This window comes from Lissotriton helveticus, chromosome 3_1 (genome assembly GCF_964261635.1).
Source record: "Lissotriton helveticus chromosome 3_1, aLisHel1.1, whole genome shotgun sequence".
Lineage (NCBI taxonomy): Eukaryota > Metazoa > Chordata > Amphibia > Caudata > Salamandridae > Lissotriton > Lissotriton helveticus.
The window spans coordinates 377,010,692-377,030,296 of NC_136061.1; the positions used below are offsets into that span (position 1 = coordinate 377,010,692).

Sequence of the window (19,605 nt, forward strand, 5' to 3'; positions counted from 1 at the left end):
TTTTGGTTTAAGTACAAACAGCTTGACTTCTTTCTATAACAAGCATTGGCATTGACAATAGGTCTCGCCTTTGGGACCTTATAAGTATTTAATTATGCAGCACAAAATCCTTTCTGCAACATCAACTGTTGCATGGCTAAACACTTATAATGTCCCAAAGGAGAGACCTATTGGCTATGCCAATGCTTGTTGAGTTTCTGATTGAACCCTGATGATAGTGCAAAGCTGGCCCTTTTTTATGATTGATACTTCTAACTGCTGGTTCCTCACCTTGGAAATAATCACCAGGAATCAGGCTGGATACAGAAACTTTCAGAGCAGTTCTCTCTCCTGTGCTCTGTTAATATCGTTGTGCAGTTCTGCGCTAACGTTGTTCCGCTCTGGAAGTGCCGTGCAGAGGCACATAACAGAGCCTTTTCGTACTTTCAGGTGCAGATCTGGAGCTTCTCCTTGGTCCCTGACCAGATCTTAAATTTTTTCATTCATTCAGTGTGCATTGAAAATGTCAACCCCCCCTAAAACAACAGAGTTTAAACTATGCAGGTGCTGTTGCAAACCAATGTCTGTGATGGACCCTCACAAAGTCTGTTTGTGGTGCGTGGGGTCGGTCCACGAACCCAAGGCCTGCTACCTGCACCCAGATGAAAATGGAAACCGTTGGGGAATTCAGAGTCAAGTCCCATATGTCCAAACATAGGAATAGACTGCTCTGTGACCGGTTGAATTAGAAAGATCAGTCCTGCTCCTGCTGCAGGTACTCGTCACTCTCAAAGTCTTTAGGTGAGCTAAGGAAAAACAATAAATATAAGTGGAAATTGGTCCCTTAACAGTACTCTCAAATTCAAGAAGGCACGAGGGCTTCAACGTGCCTGTCCGTTTTGCTCGTGATCTCCATCGGAGTAGGTTCAGATTCTGGTCCCGTTGCACCCTGATTTTCCAGGTCTGTCAGCAACGTTGCAGCATGTAAATTTGAACGAGGGTAAGTTGTGTATGTTTGTCACTTTACTGGTTCCCCCGGCACACCTTTGGGCCCCACGGATCCTCAGGGCCCTCAATCAGGCAACCACTGGCAGGTCCCTCCCCTCTGTGCCGTCTCTGCACTTTGGTCCAGTTTTGGGTTCAACATAGACTCTGGTACCTGTTCCGGTGCCTTTCCTGGTGTCAGTGCCTCTAGCATCAACGCCAATTCCTAGACCATTGATTCTGGATGAGGATTTACATCCTATTGTGCTATCTGATTCCAAAATGATACTGCAGCCAATTCGACTGAAGTCGCACCCAGTGGTGACCGGTGCGCTACGTCTTGGAAACCCACCCGATTCAGAAACTTTGCCCTTAAGGCTTTGTAGGGCCCAAACTTTAATCAACTCATTTGGTACACATTCGAATGACTACAACTGTGAGGAAGTTTCCTGATATGATGAGGACAATTAGTATGAGGAACTTCAGAATGCCTGTGGGCTTTACACTTCGCCTGATTTTGGCCTTGTCTCTTTCCCGGATCCAGCCATAGAGGAAAGTGCATCTTTCACGGTCATGATGCAAACAGTGGCTGAGTTGTTAGACCTTCAGTTGCTCACTATGGAGGTGAAGACTAATGTCTTAACTGAGGTGTTGCAAGGTGGACAGACTCTCATTGAGCCTCTTTTACTGTTTAATGAGGCACTTACTGATAAGTGGGACCTGGGATAAGCCCTGTTCAGCGCCCCTAGTTTATAGACAAATCACCAGTCACTACCATCCTGCACCTGGCTAGTCTGCCTTCCTAATACAGCAGGCAACTCAGGGAAATATGGTGGTGCAGGCATCCACCAGCAGGATAAACCCCAATTCCTTTTCCACCACTTCTCTTGATCATGTCCCCAAAGAATAGAGACCGTTGGAAAGAAACTTTTCTCCTCCACAAACCTGGTTCAAAGATTAGTAAATGCCAGCATTGTCTTCAACCGTTACTCCCATGGCCTTTTGGACACAGTTTGGCTGTTCCGGATGACCTTCTGGTATCCCTTAAGGTTACATTTGTGATAATATTATCAGGTCTGTGCACAGCTGATTGCTCGGGGCATGCCATTGGTACCAATGTGGCCCTCTGGCACCATGCCAGGATGAGGTCCACTGGTTTCTCTGGGTTCTTCAGGGCTCTTTAATGGACATGCCCATTGACCGATCTTGCTTTATGGTGACAAAGCAGACCTGGCCTTGGAATGTTTTAAGGAGAGCAGAGTCCGAGCATTCTCCTTGAGCCTTTCTGCTCTTACAGGGCAAGTCTACCAACAGTTTCACTCTCTCCAAGGCTACTGTAGAGGTTTTCCCATCTGTTCATACCAGACTACTCCTCCTGTTCAAAAATGTTATCCCTTTTGCTAGGAGCAGATTTAAGCGGGAATAGACCACTAAGTTCCGACAAAGGAGAAAGATTAACCCAATTAAAAAAGAAAAACACGCGGACACAGCTACACGCTGAAGTCCTATTAGGGTATTTAAAAACAAATACTATCCCCGTCGGACTACAAGTTAAGAATATTCCCATGATCTTTCTCCAAGACAAACCGTATCTGTTGGACTTCAGTGGGGTGGGAACAAAGTGTTCTCAGGATTGGATTGTTTTATCAATCAATACTGCATTACGAATCAGTGAAGACGAGTTAAAAGAAATAGAAAAGTTAGAGGAAGAAATACTGGGAGATTCCACCATAGCGGATGCGAAAGGCCTACTAGAGAGTATTGGTAAAACATTAGCTGATTTTAAAACCAATACTGTTAATTTAAAGACCACTAAACTGAGTAGAGATATAAAAAACTTTACCGTTGAGCAAGTGTATCCCTACTTGAAAGAGGATTTCTTCAAAAATACTACTCCAGGGGCACTGAATCCTCAATACAAGGGAAGATCAAGGACAAGGTTTCTCACATTTTCTGACTCCTCGTCTGACTCAGACCAAAGCGGAGGAGCATACTATCAACCATACCAACAATATCAACCCTTTTTGCAATACCCCCAAGGCCCGCCACCTTTTTTAGGCAGAGGGGGACGCCGAGGCAGGGGGTTCAGAAGAAGATGGGGGCCACCCCAGTTCCAACAATTTCAGCCATTCCCACAACCCCCACCTATACAGGACCAGAACCTGTTTCGAACAAGACAACGGGTCTACATGCGGTAGACAGAGTAAATAACCTGGGGAACGAGCTATTGATGTCTCCCACAATGAGTGATACAGAGATTATTCCAATTTATAATCTTTCTAAAGAGCCTTTATCACCTATAGAATTGAAGGTCCTACAGAAAGGTCTTTCATTTGTGCCATTACTAGTTCAAGACCCGGTGGACACTAAGACTGAAGTCTTACAGTTTCTAAGAAAGATCAGACTGAAAGTATTCTTTTCTGATCAAGAGGAGATTGTTGAGTACAATGTAAGTGGGTTGAGAGTCAAATCGACTTTTTGTCCTGATAGTGCAAGTATGCCTGACGAAATTGTGTTGTTTGAGAATCAGGTCCTCAAGGAAATAGACAATTTGAATGATAAGAAACTTTCCTTTAAGTCTAACTTTAGTAAAGAAGAACGGTTAGCTTTGGACAAACTAGCTAACAACCCCCTAACAGTAATAAAACCAGCTGATAAAGGTGGGGGGATCGTTGTATGGGACTGTAATGATTATGACACAGAGGTACTAAGACAGTTGGGCAATTGTGCACACTATCGCAAAATATCAGATAGCCCAGCAAGTAACGTAAGGGCTAGGATTTTACATCTCACCACGCAAGCTCTAGATGCCGGATTCTTGAGCAAAAAGGAATATGAATACCTTAATACCTCCATGCTGAAAACTCCCAATTTGTATGTATTACCAAAAATACATAAGGATGTCGTTAACCCTCCTGGTCGGCCGATTATTGCGGCATGTGGATCAATGCTTGAGCCGCTAGCTAAGTACATTGATACGTTTCTTAAACCCTTTGTTTGTCAGACACAGGCTTACATCAGAGATACCATGGATTTTATCCACAAGGTGGAGGGCTCGATGTTCGATAGAGACCAACAGTTGTTGGTCTCTTTCGACATCCATCCCTCAGGATGAGGCACTCCTTGTGATGGAACAGGTACTCGATAAAAGGAATAGACCCCATCAGGTGCCAACCAAATTTATTATTGAGCTGGCTAAAATTTGTTTAAAAAACAGTTTCTTCACTTTCAAGGGGGTCCTTTATTTACAACTGAAAGGAGTAGCAATGGGGTGTTGTTTTGCCCCAGAAATTGCCAACCTTGTGATGGACCAATTTGAGACTAGATATGTCCTTGGTGAAGCGAACCCATTTCTACATTGCTTGTCGAGGTGGGTCCGCTTCATCGATGATATCTTCTTGATATGGAATGGGAATAAAGAAGACCTAGACCGATTCCATGAATGGCTAAACGTCTGCACCCCTGACCTTAAATTCACAATGAATTGTAGCAATGAAAAAATTAACTTTCTGGATGTCTGGATCTTGGAGAACGGTGGTACACTAGAAGTCAGCCTTTTTACCAAACCCACAGACAGAAACACTTTACTTGAATTCTCGAGTGGACACCCTAGGAGTGTTAAAGAGAATTTGCCATATGGGCAATTTTTGCGTATCAGGCGCAATTGCACCAACAAGAAGGATTATTTTGACAATGCAGAAATCCTTGTGAATAAATTATGTTCTAGAGGGTACCCGAGGAAACTAGTGAAAGCCGCCCTTAAAAGGGTGTGGTTTACGCCTCGGGAGACTTTATTGACCCCTAAAGAAGGTACAAGTAAGAAAACTGCCATGACCTGTGTTCTAACATTTAATGTTAAGGCTAATAAAATCAAGCAAATCATTACAAGAAACTGGCGAATCATTGACCATCTTGAGATTCCTCTACCACTGTTCTCATTCCATAAAGGAAAGAATATCAAACAACACCTGGTTAGAGCCAGTAGAGAGCCCAAGATCAAAAAAGACACCAGGAATTTACTAGGCCTGCCTGCCTTAATAGGACATTTTCGTTGTATGAACTGTACTATGTGCCCTAATTCTAAAGATCTAAAAAGCATTGATGTGAATGGCCAGAACCACATCATGCGTTCATTTTCCAACTGTAACACCAAGAACGTCGTGTATGTGGTTCTTTGTCCTTGTAATTTAGCTTACATAGGACAAACTACACAAGCCATCAAAATGCGAATAGGCCAACATAAATCGAGAATCAGATGTAAGACTAGTGGGGCCCCGCTAGTGCAACACTACATAGAATGTGGACACAATGAGGAGGACCTTACTTGGGCAGTACTTGTAGTGGTGACAGCAAAAAACAAAGTAGAGCTAGAACGGAAGCTAAACTGTACAGAAGCTAGACTAATCGAAAGATACCACACTGCGACCAGGGGTCTCAATGACCGTGATGAATTGTGGGCATTAATCTAATGCTGTTCATTAACGCTGCCTGGACCCGTAGATGAGTACCCCTGATGATACCCCTTTTATCGGGGGAGCTCTCTTAGGACCCAGTCTGCTTTGAATAGCTTCAGGAACGACATAGCATATGCAATGAGTAATTTTATCCGCAATATAGATCCATACTTGATTTTGATCGTTCAAACCTGTTTTATTTGGTTGTTTGTGAACTCACGGTGTCATTGGTATTTTGTTTTGAGTATTGTTCGATGCATCGTGATTAGATTGTTAACCCAGATGCGTCGGTGCAATGCCCACCCTTTTCTTAAAATAAATCACAATTCTAGGTGGTGTTGTTACTGTTATTTTTATTTTCCCAAGATTTCTGGCTGCTCTTTCTTTATTTAATTTCTTGGAGTGGATGTGTGGATATTTAGACGGTAGAGGAGAGTCCCATTGAGACACGACGCTTGCTTGCAGTCTGTTGTCTTTTTCCTTATAACAACCCCCTGTCCTGTTTCTATGCGTGTGATTCTAGCGCGCAGATCAGAACGCCCCCCGAGACGTCCCCCTTTTTTATGACGCTGCGCGCCCTGTCCGTGAGATTGTCTCCTGACTAATGGACGGCGGAGCTTTCCAAACGAAGACGGATTGTCTCCCTTAATCGTGTGTGACTTGGGGGAATTGTAGCACCAGAGGTAGGCATGTTTGACCGCCCATCCGCATGCGGACCTTTAATATAGCACTGAGTAATGTCCGTGCACACGCGGGGAGTAACTGCAATTGTGGCTTGTTTTGTGTTCTCTCTATTTTGACTGCAGGTAACCCTGTTTATTCCTTTTGAGGGCGTGTAAGTAGTCTGGGTGTGCTGACACCGACGAAATAATCCTTCCCCTCCACCTAAATCGGATATTTGTGAAGGTAGGCTAGAATCCTGTATGTGGCTTGACTTGCTTTATTCACCTATGGTTCTGTGTAACCGACAAGTTAATAGACTCGGTTTTTGGCTCTCTTCCTTCATATACATTTCAGGAAAAGCGTGAACTGATTGACCCTTGGAAAGAGGTCGTCTGTAACCCCCAGGGTGGTGCCCCCGCACTTCCCACTGGGGGGGTCACGTGCACTACATTTTGCAGGTATTTAGAATCTTGTGTTGGCTGCATATGTTCATTTGAATTGGTCTATTGCTTTTGTGAGTGCATGCCCCCTGATATCTATTTGTAGGCACACGGTGGACAGAAGAATGTGTCCTTGGTGATTGGGTTTCTATAATCCGTGTTCTTTTTTATCACTTATGTGTAGATTTGGTCCTTTTGGAGTTCTGTTTCGTTTCCACTTAAATGAGGCGTGGCCTTTACTTCATTACTTTCACGCTTTTAACTTTCTGGTGGTCATTGCATCGTTGTAAATGGGTGAGTCTTTCTTTGCGGCTTAGTGTGTTTTTAGGAATTATATAAATTGTATTTGTATATATATTTTTTCAGTACCCTTGTCCTGATGAAGCCATAAGAAACTACTGGCGGAAACGCGACCGCGACTGCGTCGACAGATAATTAATAGTGTTTTCTTTACCCCCCTGTTTTTCCTTTTTTTTTAGGGTACATAGTTGTATATTTGTATATATTGTAATTACCTAATTTTGATTACTGTATATAGTCTGGTTACCTCCCCCCCTGTTTTGTGGCTTAATATTTTGTCCTTTGCAAAAATTATATCATTTATTGTTGAAAAAAAGAGTGTAGAAAACAGGTTAATAAATTGTTTCCTGTTTTGAAGTAGCGTTTGCTTAATTTATCCCTCAGTACCTTTTTGTTCTACTGTCTCATCCATGTGATGTTCCTTGCCCAGGTATGGGAGGGTAATGTGGGCAGAACCCCTGTTTATTCCGCACCTTTTGTGGCAGAGGCAGTGACTCTCAATGACACGGAGGACAGCTGGGCCAGCGTCTGTCTATATCCCACCCATCCAGCGGCTGCACTTGCAAAACTGCATTGGTGTCCTTTTTGACACACAACCACCCTATCGGAGGCATAATCAGATATTTCCTCTGAGTGGCAATCCATCATGACAGACATGTGGGTCCTCCAAATTGTCCACTGGGCCTATGCTGTCCCATTTCTTTCTACCCTCCCATACCTTCAACGGCCTTCAGGGCGACTGATGGAGGACCATCTAATAAACCTATCTTACATTAGGAAGTGCAGGGCCTTTTGGCCAAAGGTGCCATAGAGAGGGTTCCGGTTTAGGAAGTAGGAACTGGATATTCCAGCCAATTCCTTCTACAAAAGTAAGATGGAGGCCTTTGTCCTGTTTTAGATCTTCTCCCTCTGTTTCTTCCTGTGGCAGGACAAATTCAGACTAACTTTGGTCTGGTCTGCCCTAGACCTGGATGGTGGGTTTGGACCTGCAGGACATCCCCGTCCTGCAGGGTCACAGACACTACCTGAGGTTCGGGGTGGGCCAGGATAATTTTCAGTTTGCAGTGCTCCTTGTTGGCCATAGGAGTGCCCGTCAGGTGTTTGCGAAAGTGATGGCAGTGGTCGCAGCCCATCTGTGAAGGGCTGGGGTACCAGTCTTCCCCCACCTTCAGCGTCTGGATGCTGAAGGCATTCTCGCCCCAGGCAGTCATCAACCACCTTCAGGCAATGCAAACCTCCTAACAAAATTGGAGTTCACTATCAACGTGCCGAAGTCGCAGCTGACTCCTTCACAGACTATCCCTTTCATCTGGGTAGTTCTGGATACAGTACAGTTTTGTGCCTTTCCTCTGGAATGGAGAGTACGGGACATTCGGGCTATGATCCCAATGTTTCACCCTCTGCCCTGGATCTTGGTGCAGATGAGGCTGCTGGGACTCTTGACCCCCTGTATCCTGCTGGTGATGCAGGCCAGGTAGCTCCGGCGGGCTCTGCTGTGGCACCTAAAATCTCAGTGGGCACAGCATCAGGAAAATCTGTTGGATCGTATCCATATTTCGGAGTAGATGGCAAAAGATATACAATGGTGAATGCTGGACCACGATTGGATCAATGGCAGGCCCCTCTCACCCAGAGCTGACGGTGGTCACAGGTGCATCACTGCTGGGTTGGAAAGGCCTTCTGAGAGGTGAAGATCAGAGGCCTATGGTCTCCAGTGGTGAAGACTTGGCTTCACATCAGCTTGTTAGAGTTGAAGGCAATTTCCTTAGGGTTTAAGGCTTTCCTGCCCATTATCAAGTGAAGGCCTGGTGCAGGTGCTGCTGCCATGTGGTACTGCATCAAGCAGGGCAGGGTGGAGTCTTGGGTGCTGTAGCAGTAGGCCTTGCGCCTCTGGAAGGGGCTAAATCAACAAGGGATTTCTTATGTGGTGAATCTCCTGTCCGGATCTTTAAATGGCAGGCGGACGTATGGATCATGAATGGCAGTTGCTTCTGGAGGTGGTACAGGTAGTCTTCCAACTATGGGGAGAGCCCTGGCTTGATCTTTTTGCTACAGCAGGGACCTGCAGTGAGCACTGTTTGGGGCAAATTGTCAGTTTGTTTGGCCTTCTTATTTTTTTGAAACATACTTTATTGAATTTGTTTGGCCTTCTTGCATTTGTCGGATCATCCTTCGTTATTCAGATCACCTATTGTGATGAGCTTTTTGGAAGAGTTTGCAGCATTTGTTCTCACCAAACCCTTTTGTGATGACCCAGTAGGACCTTAATTTTGTCCTCCCTTTCTTGATGTGCAAACTTTTTGAGCCACTGCAGTTTCCTCTTAACACTTCTGACCTTAAAGATAGTCTCTCATTGCTTTAAAATTGGCTAGATGTGTGCAAAATTTGCTTCACATCATCCCTCTAAGGAGGAAAAGAGCCTCCATAGTCTGCATCGTATAAGAGCATGGAGTTTCTATAAAGATCAGAACAAGGGACATCAAGTGGAAGATCTGCTCATTTAATAGTTTTCAAGAGCAAAGAAGGGCAAGGCAGTGCATCAAAAGACCATCTTTTGAGGAATTATTCTCTGCATAAAGATCAGCTACTCACTGGAGAACAAGCAGCCCAGAAGACTTGTGGGTGCATTTCGTCAGGGCCAAATCTGCTACCACTGCATTAGTACACGGAGTGCCAGTCCTGGACATCTGGCAAGTGGCTATGTGGGCGTTGGCATAGACTTTCACAAAGCACTACTAGCTCCGATCCTCCCACTTCCCCGTTCTGTCACCGTCCCTAGTCTAGAGATCAGCTCACTGGTCATGCCAATCTACCATTTAGCTCTGCATCTGAGGGTGCAAATCTTCCTTGTTGAAAGTCACATTTGAGGCCAGTCTACAAAAATGGTGTAAATTGACATACTGCAGATTATAGCACAATTGAAAAGGATTGAAACAAGCATTGAAAATGCAATAGGTCTCGCCTTTGATTACGTTTTTTTTTTAAACTTTATTTTTCAGTTTATACATTATAAACAATAACACACAACTGGCATCCAATTAGTGTATGTATGCAGATGGACAACCTCATTAGCGGCACTTAGGACTACAGGCGGCATTAGGGAGGGAATGGACTCATGGGAAGGGATACAAAAGCATACTGTGATGGTACCGTGAGAAAGGAACCAGGCATGGCGCTGATTGAGGTGAAGAATATCACTGGTGTCCTCCACCCTGCTCCCCATCAGACCCAAACCCAACGGGTGTGTCCAACCCACTGCTCCCACTTTCAGTTGTGCCATGTGAGGAGAGCTCCTCTGCTGCCAGTCCTGACGCACACATTACGCGCCAGGCCATTAAATCATCCTGCAGCTTTTCATCCTTCCGAGTGAGTTGCATGTGATTTTCCTCTGCCAGGGACCACTCCCGTACGTCTCTGAGCCAAGTGGACACCTCCGGGGCCCTCTGACCCATCCAAGTTATCGCCACCCTGCGCCTGGCTAGCACTATTAATTGCAGGAACTTATATGAAAGTTTCTTTTTCTTGGGCTTCTGGACTAGTGCAAGCAGACAATGTATGGGTTCGAGTGCCATCCGAAGGTCTGTGGCTGCGACTATTTGCTCCACCACCCCCACCCAGAATTGCTGAACCAGAGGGCAGTCCCAGGCTAAGTGCAGGAAGCCAACTTTCTCGGCGTTACATCTAAGGCATCCGTCTCTCCAATCCTCCGAGATACGCTTCAGTGATACTGGGGTTAGGTAGGTGCGGTGTAAAAAATGGAAGTGCATCAGTTTAAACCTTGTGTTACATGAGACCTTGCGTGTGAGGGAACCTGCGCGCGTTCACTTTCCCTGGTCCAGCGGGGCGCCGAGATCCGCCTCCCAGGCTGCCCGGGACGGTGGCACCGGGGGGTGGAGTCCTGTTTCATGGTCTTATAGAGTAGTGAAATCAGCCTACGCCCCTTGCCGCAGGAGAGGAGGATGTCCAAGGTGTGTGTCAGTGGTGGCGCGTCTTCGTACTGGGGCCAGGTGACCTTCGCCACCTCCCGGAGTCCCCGGAAGTGTAGGTGTTGTCCCCGTCCAAGGCCAAAGGCCTCTACTGCCTGCTCATATGTAAGAAAGGTCTCGTTAGGGTTAAGGTCACCCAGGACCTCGCAGCCGTCCTCCCTCCAGAAGTGAAAGGACATGTGCTGCCCCATATCAATAAATGGGGCCAGTATCCAAATCGGGAGCTCCCTGTGAAAGGCCTTTGATTAAGTTAAAGCCATTTGCTTTGCTAATGGTATTATATATCAAAGCAAATGGCTTTTACTTAATGAAAGGTGAGACCTACTGCATTTGTAATGCTTGTTATTTTGGTGCCCGGGCGTATTTCGTGTCCCAGACTGACCGTGGCTACACATGTGGATGTCAAGGATTTTGGGAGCCCCGGGAAAATTAGTTTGGGGGTACCTTTATGGAACAAATTTGAATTTTATTCCACATGTCAAGCCCACATGATGACAAAAAATACTGAAGTACAATAATCAACAGTATCCGAAGCAGCCAAAAGATCTAGCAGTAAGGTAACGGCAGGCGGATGACCGTGAAAGGCAGAAGCCTGAGTTCAAGGTTTTAACTAGGATGTTTGAGGATGGCGAAGTGTTAGGGTCCACCTCTATGGAAAAAGGCAGGAGAAGAGCTGCTTAAGAAGGAGAGAAAGGATGAGTGGGTGTCTTAAACGGTAGAACCACAGCGGATGTAATGTATGTTCATCACTGCACAGTTGTGCTTGTGGCCTCATTTTCAGTACTCTGCCTAGGAGTCTGTTCATGTGCCTAAGGGAGAGACTTGGCACACAAGGGTACACACTGTGCCCTCCTGGCATTCAAAGGTACAGCACCTTTTTGAGAACTTCTATATGCCGTACACTAAGCATTCTAAGGAACCCAAGAGGATAGGATTTGCGCATTGCACCCTTGGAGGAGTGCTATGCCTAAAGGTGCATTGCGCAACCATAGCACTCGAGGGTTTAGGGCTCCTAGGTACAGCACCCTATTCCGATCATAACACCCCTGGACACTCTACTTTGCATTTTTTTTTTTTAGAACAACCCACGCAATAACATACTAAATTACCCATTGGATCAAGCGGGTGACTAACATCATGGACATTTTAGAAGCAAATCATAGGTATTATTCGGATAATGCAACACCACACGAGGAGAAAAGTGATGTCTGTCCCAGGCACAGGTGAATCTGCCAATCTCAGCATCTGTCCCAGATAGAACGTGATTCTTTCCCCACCCCCGAGAAACACCCGCTTCCTAACCCACCTCCATACTCTTTTCCCGTGCAACACTGCCCACACTCCGGTGCCCGGACTCTATCCTAAGAAAAAACATCTACCATGTGAAAACAGTCATGCTATCCCACGGAGAAACACTGTCCATTCTGAGAAGCACTGTCCCGTACTCTGCCATTGAGAAACACTGTCCACCCTGACAAGCATTGACCCAAACTCTCCTCGGAACAACACTGTCCATCCTGAGAAGCACTGTCCCAGTCTCTAGTCTCTTGCCAAAAAAAAGTGCCCATCTCGAGAAGTTCTGTCCCATACAGCCCACCCCGGAGCAGTAACTTCCACCCAGAGAAGCCCTGTCCATGCTCCTCTTTTGATCCGACAATGTCACACACCCCGCCCCAGCACGGTCCATCCAAGCTCGGCTCCCAAGAGCCACCGTCCACCCTGAGGAGCCTCCATCTCTCTTCCCGAGAGAAACGGTGCCCCTTATTCTCCCACGGAGAAACAATGATCCATCCGAAAAAGCACTGTCCCGCATCCCATCCCCCATACAGAGAGATACTGGTTCATCGTGTGCAACTATGCCCCCCCCAACACACACACACACACACACGAAGAAACGCCGTCCATCCCAACACTAGCATGGCCTCTCGCTCAGGGACACAGTGGCTCACCGCTACTCCAGAGACACACTACAGTGTCCACCATCAGAAGCATGGGCTGTGACCCGAATCAACACATTACCTCCCACAACACTGTCCACAACCACATCCCTCTCTCCCACAACACCCAACACCCGTCACCAGCTCACCTGGCCCGCACAGACGACTGTAGTGGTAGTGGTAGGGGTTGCAGCAGGCACTGTCCTCTGACCTCCCGAAATTCTGACAGCCCAATAGCGCCTTGAGCTCGGCAGGGCGCTGGAGGTCGGGCCAGCGGAAGAGCTTGCAGAGTAGCCACTGGGGGAGGCAGGCGAGCTCCCCTCCCACAGCTCGGCCAAGCGAGGGGGCAGTGGGACACAGCCCCCTACCATAGCTATTTTGGATTCCACGGCCTCCAGCAGCGGCTCGAGGCTCCGTAAGCGCTTGAGAAGCGTGTAGGTGACTGCTTTCATTTCGGGGTCGGGCGGAACAGGGGACCATGGGGATCCCATGGCTGGAGACTGGGGGGATGTCGGGGTGCGGGGGCTCAAGGGAGAGTTGTCCTGGAAGAGGCAGCAGGTCACCGTCCTGTCTGAGTCCTCCGGGCTTGCTGCTGCGCCTCCATCCAGCCCCTCGGGGGTCGCAAATGTTTCTCTATTGTCGGTTTCAGAGGTGTCCCCAGTCCCCCCTCCTCCCCCAGGGGTCTCCGTGGGGCTTCCATGATGCCCCCAGGAGATCCCAGCAATACCTGCATTCTGCCCCACGTCGGTCCCAGCAACGCCACCATGCCTGGCCTGGGGCTCGTAGAGCAGCCCCCATAACGCCTCCCGGCCCGATGCTCCCCCTGCTGCAGCACTCGGCTTCTCCAAAGGTGCCGGACCACACTGGAGCGTCTGGACCTGAACATGCGACGAGGATCTGGAGTTGCTCCCCCCTCCTTCCTCCCCCGGCTCCTGGGTCCGATCTTGCCTGGCTCCCTAGTCCCCCTCGGGGTCAGGAACCCGGAGATGCAAGGGGCTCCGTGCACCACCCCTCCGGGGGCAGCATATGTTTAGCCGGTCCCTCTGAAAAAAACGTCCATCAAACTGCAAACAACAGATGCCCGCCCGGAGCCCGCAAACATCAAGTAATCATCCAAAACGGGGTTATGTTATGTTATACCAATTTATTGTGCACACTACTACCCGAAGGTGTCTAGGCGCTCGCGGTCTCCAAGAGAACTGAGAACTAGAATCTGAAAAGCCAAGTTTTAAGCGACTTCCTGAACTCAAACGGGGAGGGAGATTTCCTAAGAGGGAGTGGAAGAGCATTACACTCCTTAATAGTATTATAGCTGAAACTCCTTCCTCCCCAATTAGATCTTTTAATTCTGGGGATGAGCATCAGGAAGGCATTGGCTGAGCGAAGCGCTCTGTTGGGAGAGTACCAGCCAAACAAATTTTTCAGGAAACGTGGACCATCTCCATGCAAGGCCCTAAAGGCTATGCAGAGAGCCTTGAACTTAATCCGCTGGCCGACTGGTAACCCGTGTAAATCCCTAATACCTGCACTCGTGGACTGATATTTAGGGACATCCAGGACCAGTCTGGCTGCGGCGTTCTGTACTGCCTGCAACCTTCTAAGTAAATTGGACTGCAGATTGATATAAAGTCCATTACAATAATATAGTTTGGATAACACCAGGGAGGTCATAAGTCTTTCTAGAGCCTATAGGGATGAACAGCAGAATTTTCCGTACCATTTTAATAGTAAGAAAAGAGGAAGAGATCACCTTGGAAACTTGGGCCTTCATATTAAGTTTCTCATCTATAATGACCCCCAGATTTTTAGCCTTATCCACTGATGCCCAGTGTATCTGGCCACCAGACTGGAGACCACTGAGGGGAAAGACTGCCAAACTGCACCACCTCAGTTTTTCCTGAGTTCAGCTTGAGGCAATGTCTCCCCATCCAGTCGCTCAAGGAGACCATGCAATCATGGAGTTTGGTTGAATAGTTAATGTCCTTATCCATAGCTGAGATGACCAACTGAGTATCGTCATGGACATAGATTAAAACTCCGAATCAGAGGGGCTAATTCCGAGACGTAAATATTAAACAATGTGGGGCTCAGAGAGGATCCCTGTGGCACCCCACATGGGAGGGTAAAAGGTGCAGATTGAAAGTTGTCCAATTGCACCATCTGAGTTTGATCTGAAAGGAAAGGTGTTAGGGGGGAGAGGGCCCTTCCTCCTATCCCGATGGTTTGTAGGCGGTTGACTAGGCTTATATAGTCCACGGTATCAAACGCCGCGGACAAGTCGAGGAGAACAAGGGCGGCCGACCCTCCACCATCTAGTGTTTTACGGATCTCCTCCTTGGTTTTTATAAGAGCTGTCTCGGTACTATGACCAGCTCTGAACCCAAACTGACTCTGATCCAGGATTCCATTCCCCTCAATAAAGTTGGAAAGTTCAGTGTTTAACTGTTTCTCAAAGATTTTGGCGGGAATAGGAAGTCTGGCAATAGGACGATAGTTGGCAGGGTCCGTATTATCTAGGTTGGCTTATTTTAGGAGAGGCAGGATGCAGGCCTGTTTCCAAATTGTAGGAAAGTGTCCTTGTAATAACATTTGGTTAAACAGGTTGGGGTGATCCTACATTTCTATCCCTCACACGCACTCCACGAAGCGCGCAGAAACTCGGTTTAAAGTGACGTCCGTGTGTGGCGTCACAGCACGCCCAAGGAAAGCCAGGTAAATCCGGGTGTGAACTACTCGTAAAAGTGGAAAACCATCAGCTCACAGAGTCACAAAGTGCCAACATCCTCTTTGCATGAGCGTCACCAGCCCCTCCAGTTTCTGAGGCTGAAAGTGGCAAAATTAAAGAATTAAGGCCATAAACTGAGAGAACCCTCAAGTTCATGTAGCTGAAATTGATACTCTAACCACCGAGGGAGCCCCAACGGGAGGAGAATGACAATGTGCTTGCTCTGGCGTGGAGAGTCTTCGGGGCGCTTGTATTGCAATGGATAAAACACTGTGGTTTCGAGTGTGCAGGGCCACAGATGCGGGGGGCTCAGTCTGTGAAATGGAGGCGTCCCTCAGCTGCTTCCGAGCTCTGCCCCCTCGCACAGCTTTACCAAGAAGCAAGCAAAGTCGCGACTGAGCTTATCTTTATGGGGCCATGTATTTGAAACACATGGCCCTATAAAGATAAGAATCCTTTTGCGACGGCAGTAAGTCAAGTGAGACAGTCCAAGTGGTACGGCTCAAACTGAGAAAACTGTTCGTCACAAAGTGCTCTTTCCCAATGGCCGGCCACCGTTTAGCATAAACGGTGACGCTGGCCAATGGGAAAGAGGGGCGGGGCTTAAAGCCAGCTAGTGAATATCCCTCAAGATCATAAGATCTCGCCAGCGAGACTGGGCATGCGCAGCCATCGCAGGCGAAACCTAAAAACAACTAAAACGGAGCTTCAGTCCTTCTCAAGAAGAAAACAATCCCTCGCCTTGTTCAAACTACAACTGCTTCTGTGACAATATAACTGATAGACTAGGGATGCTTATGATGTACTGCAAACTGTGATGTAGTCACACTGAGATTAGCGTAATTGACTATCAATATGAATTCAAGCAGTGGGGAGCCTGACAAAATCAGTTGGTAACGGCACGTAGCTCTATAGCTGAAAAAATGTTTGACCACTTGCAGAGAAATTGAGATTGTAGTCTCTGATAAAATGGATCAAACTTTTGCAAAAGTTCTGTTAAAAAAAAGAACACATGGAAATCTATGAGAGTGGTAAAATAAAATAAACATTCACTCTTTGAGAATCAGTCCAAAAAGGAGTGACAACGTAGCGGTACTGTCATATCCGTCTCAACCAAATAAGTGTAAAGATAATAAAAACATTTTTTATTGAAAATCAGACTGTTGAATATCAGGGAAAGATCAGATGCTGCCACATCCCCAGAGTTTGCCAAGGAGGCGTCTATAGGAGATTGGCATCAGAAAGACACTTTATTACTACATAATCTCTTTCGGCAAGAAACCAACAACCACTGCTTCCAAGATGGATTCAAATAATCCAATTGTAGAGAATAAGTCAAATGAAATTAGAGCTGAAGGAAGGAGTACCAGCTAGAAACTGTTGGTGGCAATTCCCTCTTATTTGAGCTAGTTGGATGAGAGGCAATACACACAGTTGGTACAAAAAAAGCACATCAATAAAAAAACGTAATCAGAGAGTCGTTTCTGGTCTTTTATTTCCAGATGTACTTGATATGCAATTGATGGAACCAGCCAACAAGTTTCGCCCAAACATGGGCTTCTTCAGGGAAATAAGATTGTGATATGAGTTGAATCCTCAGTAGCTGGATCTAGAACTGATATTAAAAATGTTGTAAGACGTTGTGAAGAAATCTCGTGGTGAAGAAATATTCTCTGTGTTTAGGCAGTGCGAAGTACTATATTTCGATATTCGCCGTTTAGTGGATCGGAGCCGTGTCCGAAACACGTCCTGTAGCCAGCGTGTCGGGTAGAATCCCTCTTAGGTAAAAGGGGGGGTATAATTATCACAGGTCCTCAAACGGCACGTAACCAGTAGTGTGAACATTTCTGCAAGAGAAAACAATTTGATGTGGTGCCACACGTGAGGGAAAACCCCTAAACTAGGACCCAGAGTTCCGACTAAGTACATACAACAAGTTTTGCAGCGTGAATCTTTCTGGATTCACTATGCTGTGCATTATTCCGCGGTCTAGTGGTTGGGTCCGGAATCGTAGTCTTTTCTTTGTTTTTTATCGTTGTCTAAGTGGGCGTCGACGTCCCACCTTTTGGTGTCCTTCCTGTGACGTCGGCATGCTTCCTGCGGAAGCTCCCACCCTTGGGCGCCATCTTCAGATTCTTTTTTCTGCCGTTGGGTCTGGATCGTTCCCGAGAGGGCTCCAGAGATGTGGAGAAAAGAGAAGCCAAGAACCAAGTTTTTGGGAGGAAAAGACTTAAGAAGACAAAGTGAGACTACAGCATCGAAGGGGACGACGAAGGAAGAAGATCTTCGAGGAACTTTGACGTCCAGAAGAGCATGCACAATCAGGGGGCCCCCTGAACGCAAGAGATGGACAACACACCATTCAAATTCTGCCGGAATTGCCACCACAAGTACGCGCAGAAAGACCAGCACCCAGTTTGCAACCTCTGCCTGCCGGTCGACCACGAAAGCAGGGACGGCACCGCCTGCTCCGCCTTCACGCTGAAGACCCTTCGAGTAAGAGAGAGGCAAAGAAGAGCTAACTTCGCCATGCAGGGAAAGGTCCAACCTCCGTCCCTTCGAGACCTGGGACTATCGACCGACGAGGAGGATTACGTCGCCGAAGAAGACGACGGCTACACGGTCGTAGAGACCGATATTATGAAGACTCCAGAAAAGGTAGGAGACTCAACGCCCCAAAAAGGCCCGAAAGACTCTTGACAGTCTGCCCAAGACTCTCGAAAAAACGAGGGCAAGACCCCAAAAGCGCCGACGCCGAAAGCTCCGGTGTCCGCAGCAACACCCAGGGCCAGCGGATCCTTGCAGAAGGCACTCCCAGGCGCCGAAGGGCGGCGACCAACAAAGGTCGTCGAAAAGCGTCCACGAAAAGGAACGCTCGACGCCGAAGACCTCTTCGACGTCGACGAAGGACGCAAGACCAGTCTCGACGCCGAAACCCGTCTCGACGCCGAAACCCATCTCGACGCCGAAACCCATCTCGACGCCGAAACCCGTCTCGACGCCGAAACCCATCTCGACGCCGAAACCCGTCTCGACGCCGAAACCCGTCTCGACGCCGAAACCCGTCTCGACGCCGAAACCCGTCTCGACGCCGAAACCCGTCTCGACGCCGAAACCCGTCTCGACGCCGAAACCCGTCTCTGGGCCATCAAGCCAGACGAAGAGACCGGCACAATCAGTCGACGCCGAACAGGCGGCCGAGATGGAAAGAAAGAAGAGAAGACTCGAGGCAGAGATGGAGAACATCCTGCAGCGAAAGAAAGATTTCGATGAAAGGATGAAAGCGTATACAATCCCGTCGAAGCCAAAGCCACCGGTGGTCGAGTTCGTCGAGGAAGAAGAGGAGTTCGAGGTCGAAGGACCGTCGGAAAGCCAGGTAGATCTGGAATATCGAGAATAAGAGACCCCCTACTACGAGGAGGAGGAAGATGACGACCAGAGACCTTTCAGGGCTCATCATACTCGGACACACAGGACCTACAGTGGCAAGACCTCGAAGCCGAGAGTCCAGAAGAGGGAGTGGACACATATCCGGCGAGGCCCTCGCTGCCCAACGACATTGGTCTTTACAATGAAGTCATCAAGAACGCAGCAGCAGCGTTCAAAGTAAAACTAGAGGAGGAACAGCCGAAGGCGGATTTCCTCGTGGAAACACTGCTCCCAATACAAACTAGGAGCCAGTACCTGCCAATGCTCGAAAGCATTAAAGGACAAGGGAAAGAGGCCTTCAAAGAGCTTGCGACTTGTAAACCAGTCACACCCAGGACGGAGAAGAAGTACAAGCACTCTCCCAAGGACCCACCCTACATCCAGGGAACGGTCACTGCAGACTCCATCATTGCGGCAACAACAAGGATAAGAGCCAATGTCCTGACAACATCAGGACCACCTCCAGACAAGGAGAGCAGAAGGATGGACCTGACTGGGAGAAAGATCGAGAGAAATGCCGCAACACACTGGCGCATGGCGAATTCCAACGCCCTGCTTAACAGACACCAACACCAGATCCTGGACGACCAGGGCCAGTTGGTCAAACACCTCACACAAGAATACCAGCAAAGAGCTACGCACCTGGTAGAGGAGGGAAGAACGTGGCAAATTCTTGCCTAAAAACTGCACTGGACGGTGCAGACACAG

General features: G+C 47.7%; 1 protein-coding gene and 1 pseudogene across 1 annotated transcript in view; one reads left to right on the forward strand and one right to left on the reverse strand.

Moving 5' to 3' along the window:
- SPAG5 (sperm associated antigen 5) overlaps window positions 1-19,605 on the forward strand; it is a 620,821-nt gene that overhangs the window by 142,239 nt on the left and 458,977 nt on the right. The window lies entirely within an intron of this gene.
- On the reverse strand, window positions 12,822-13,629 carry LOC144824972 (mothers against decapentaplegic homolog 6-like; annotated as a pseudogene).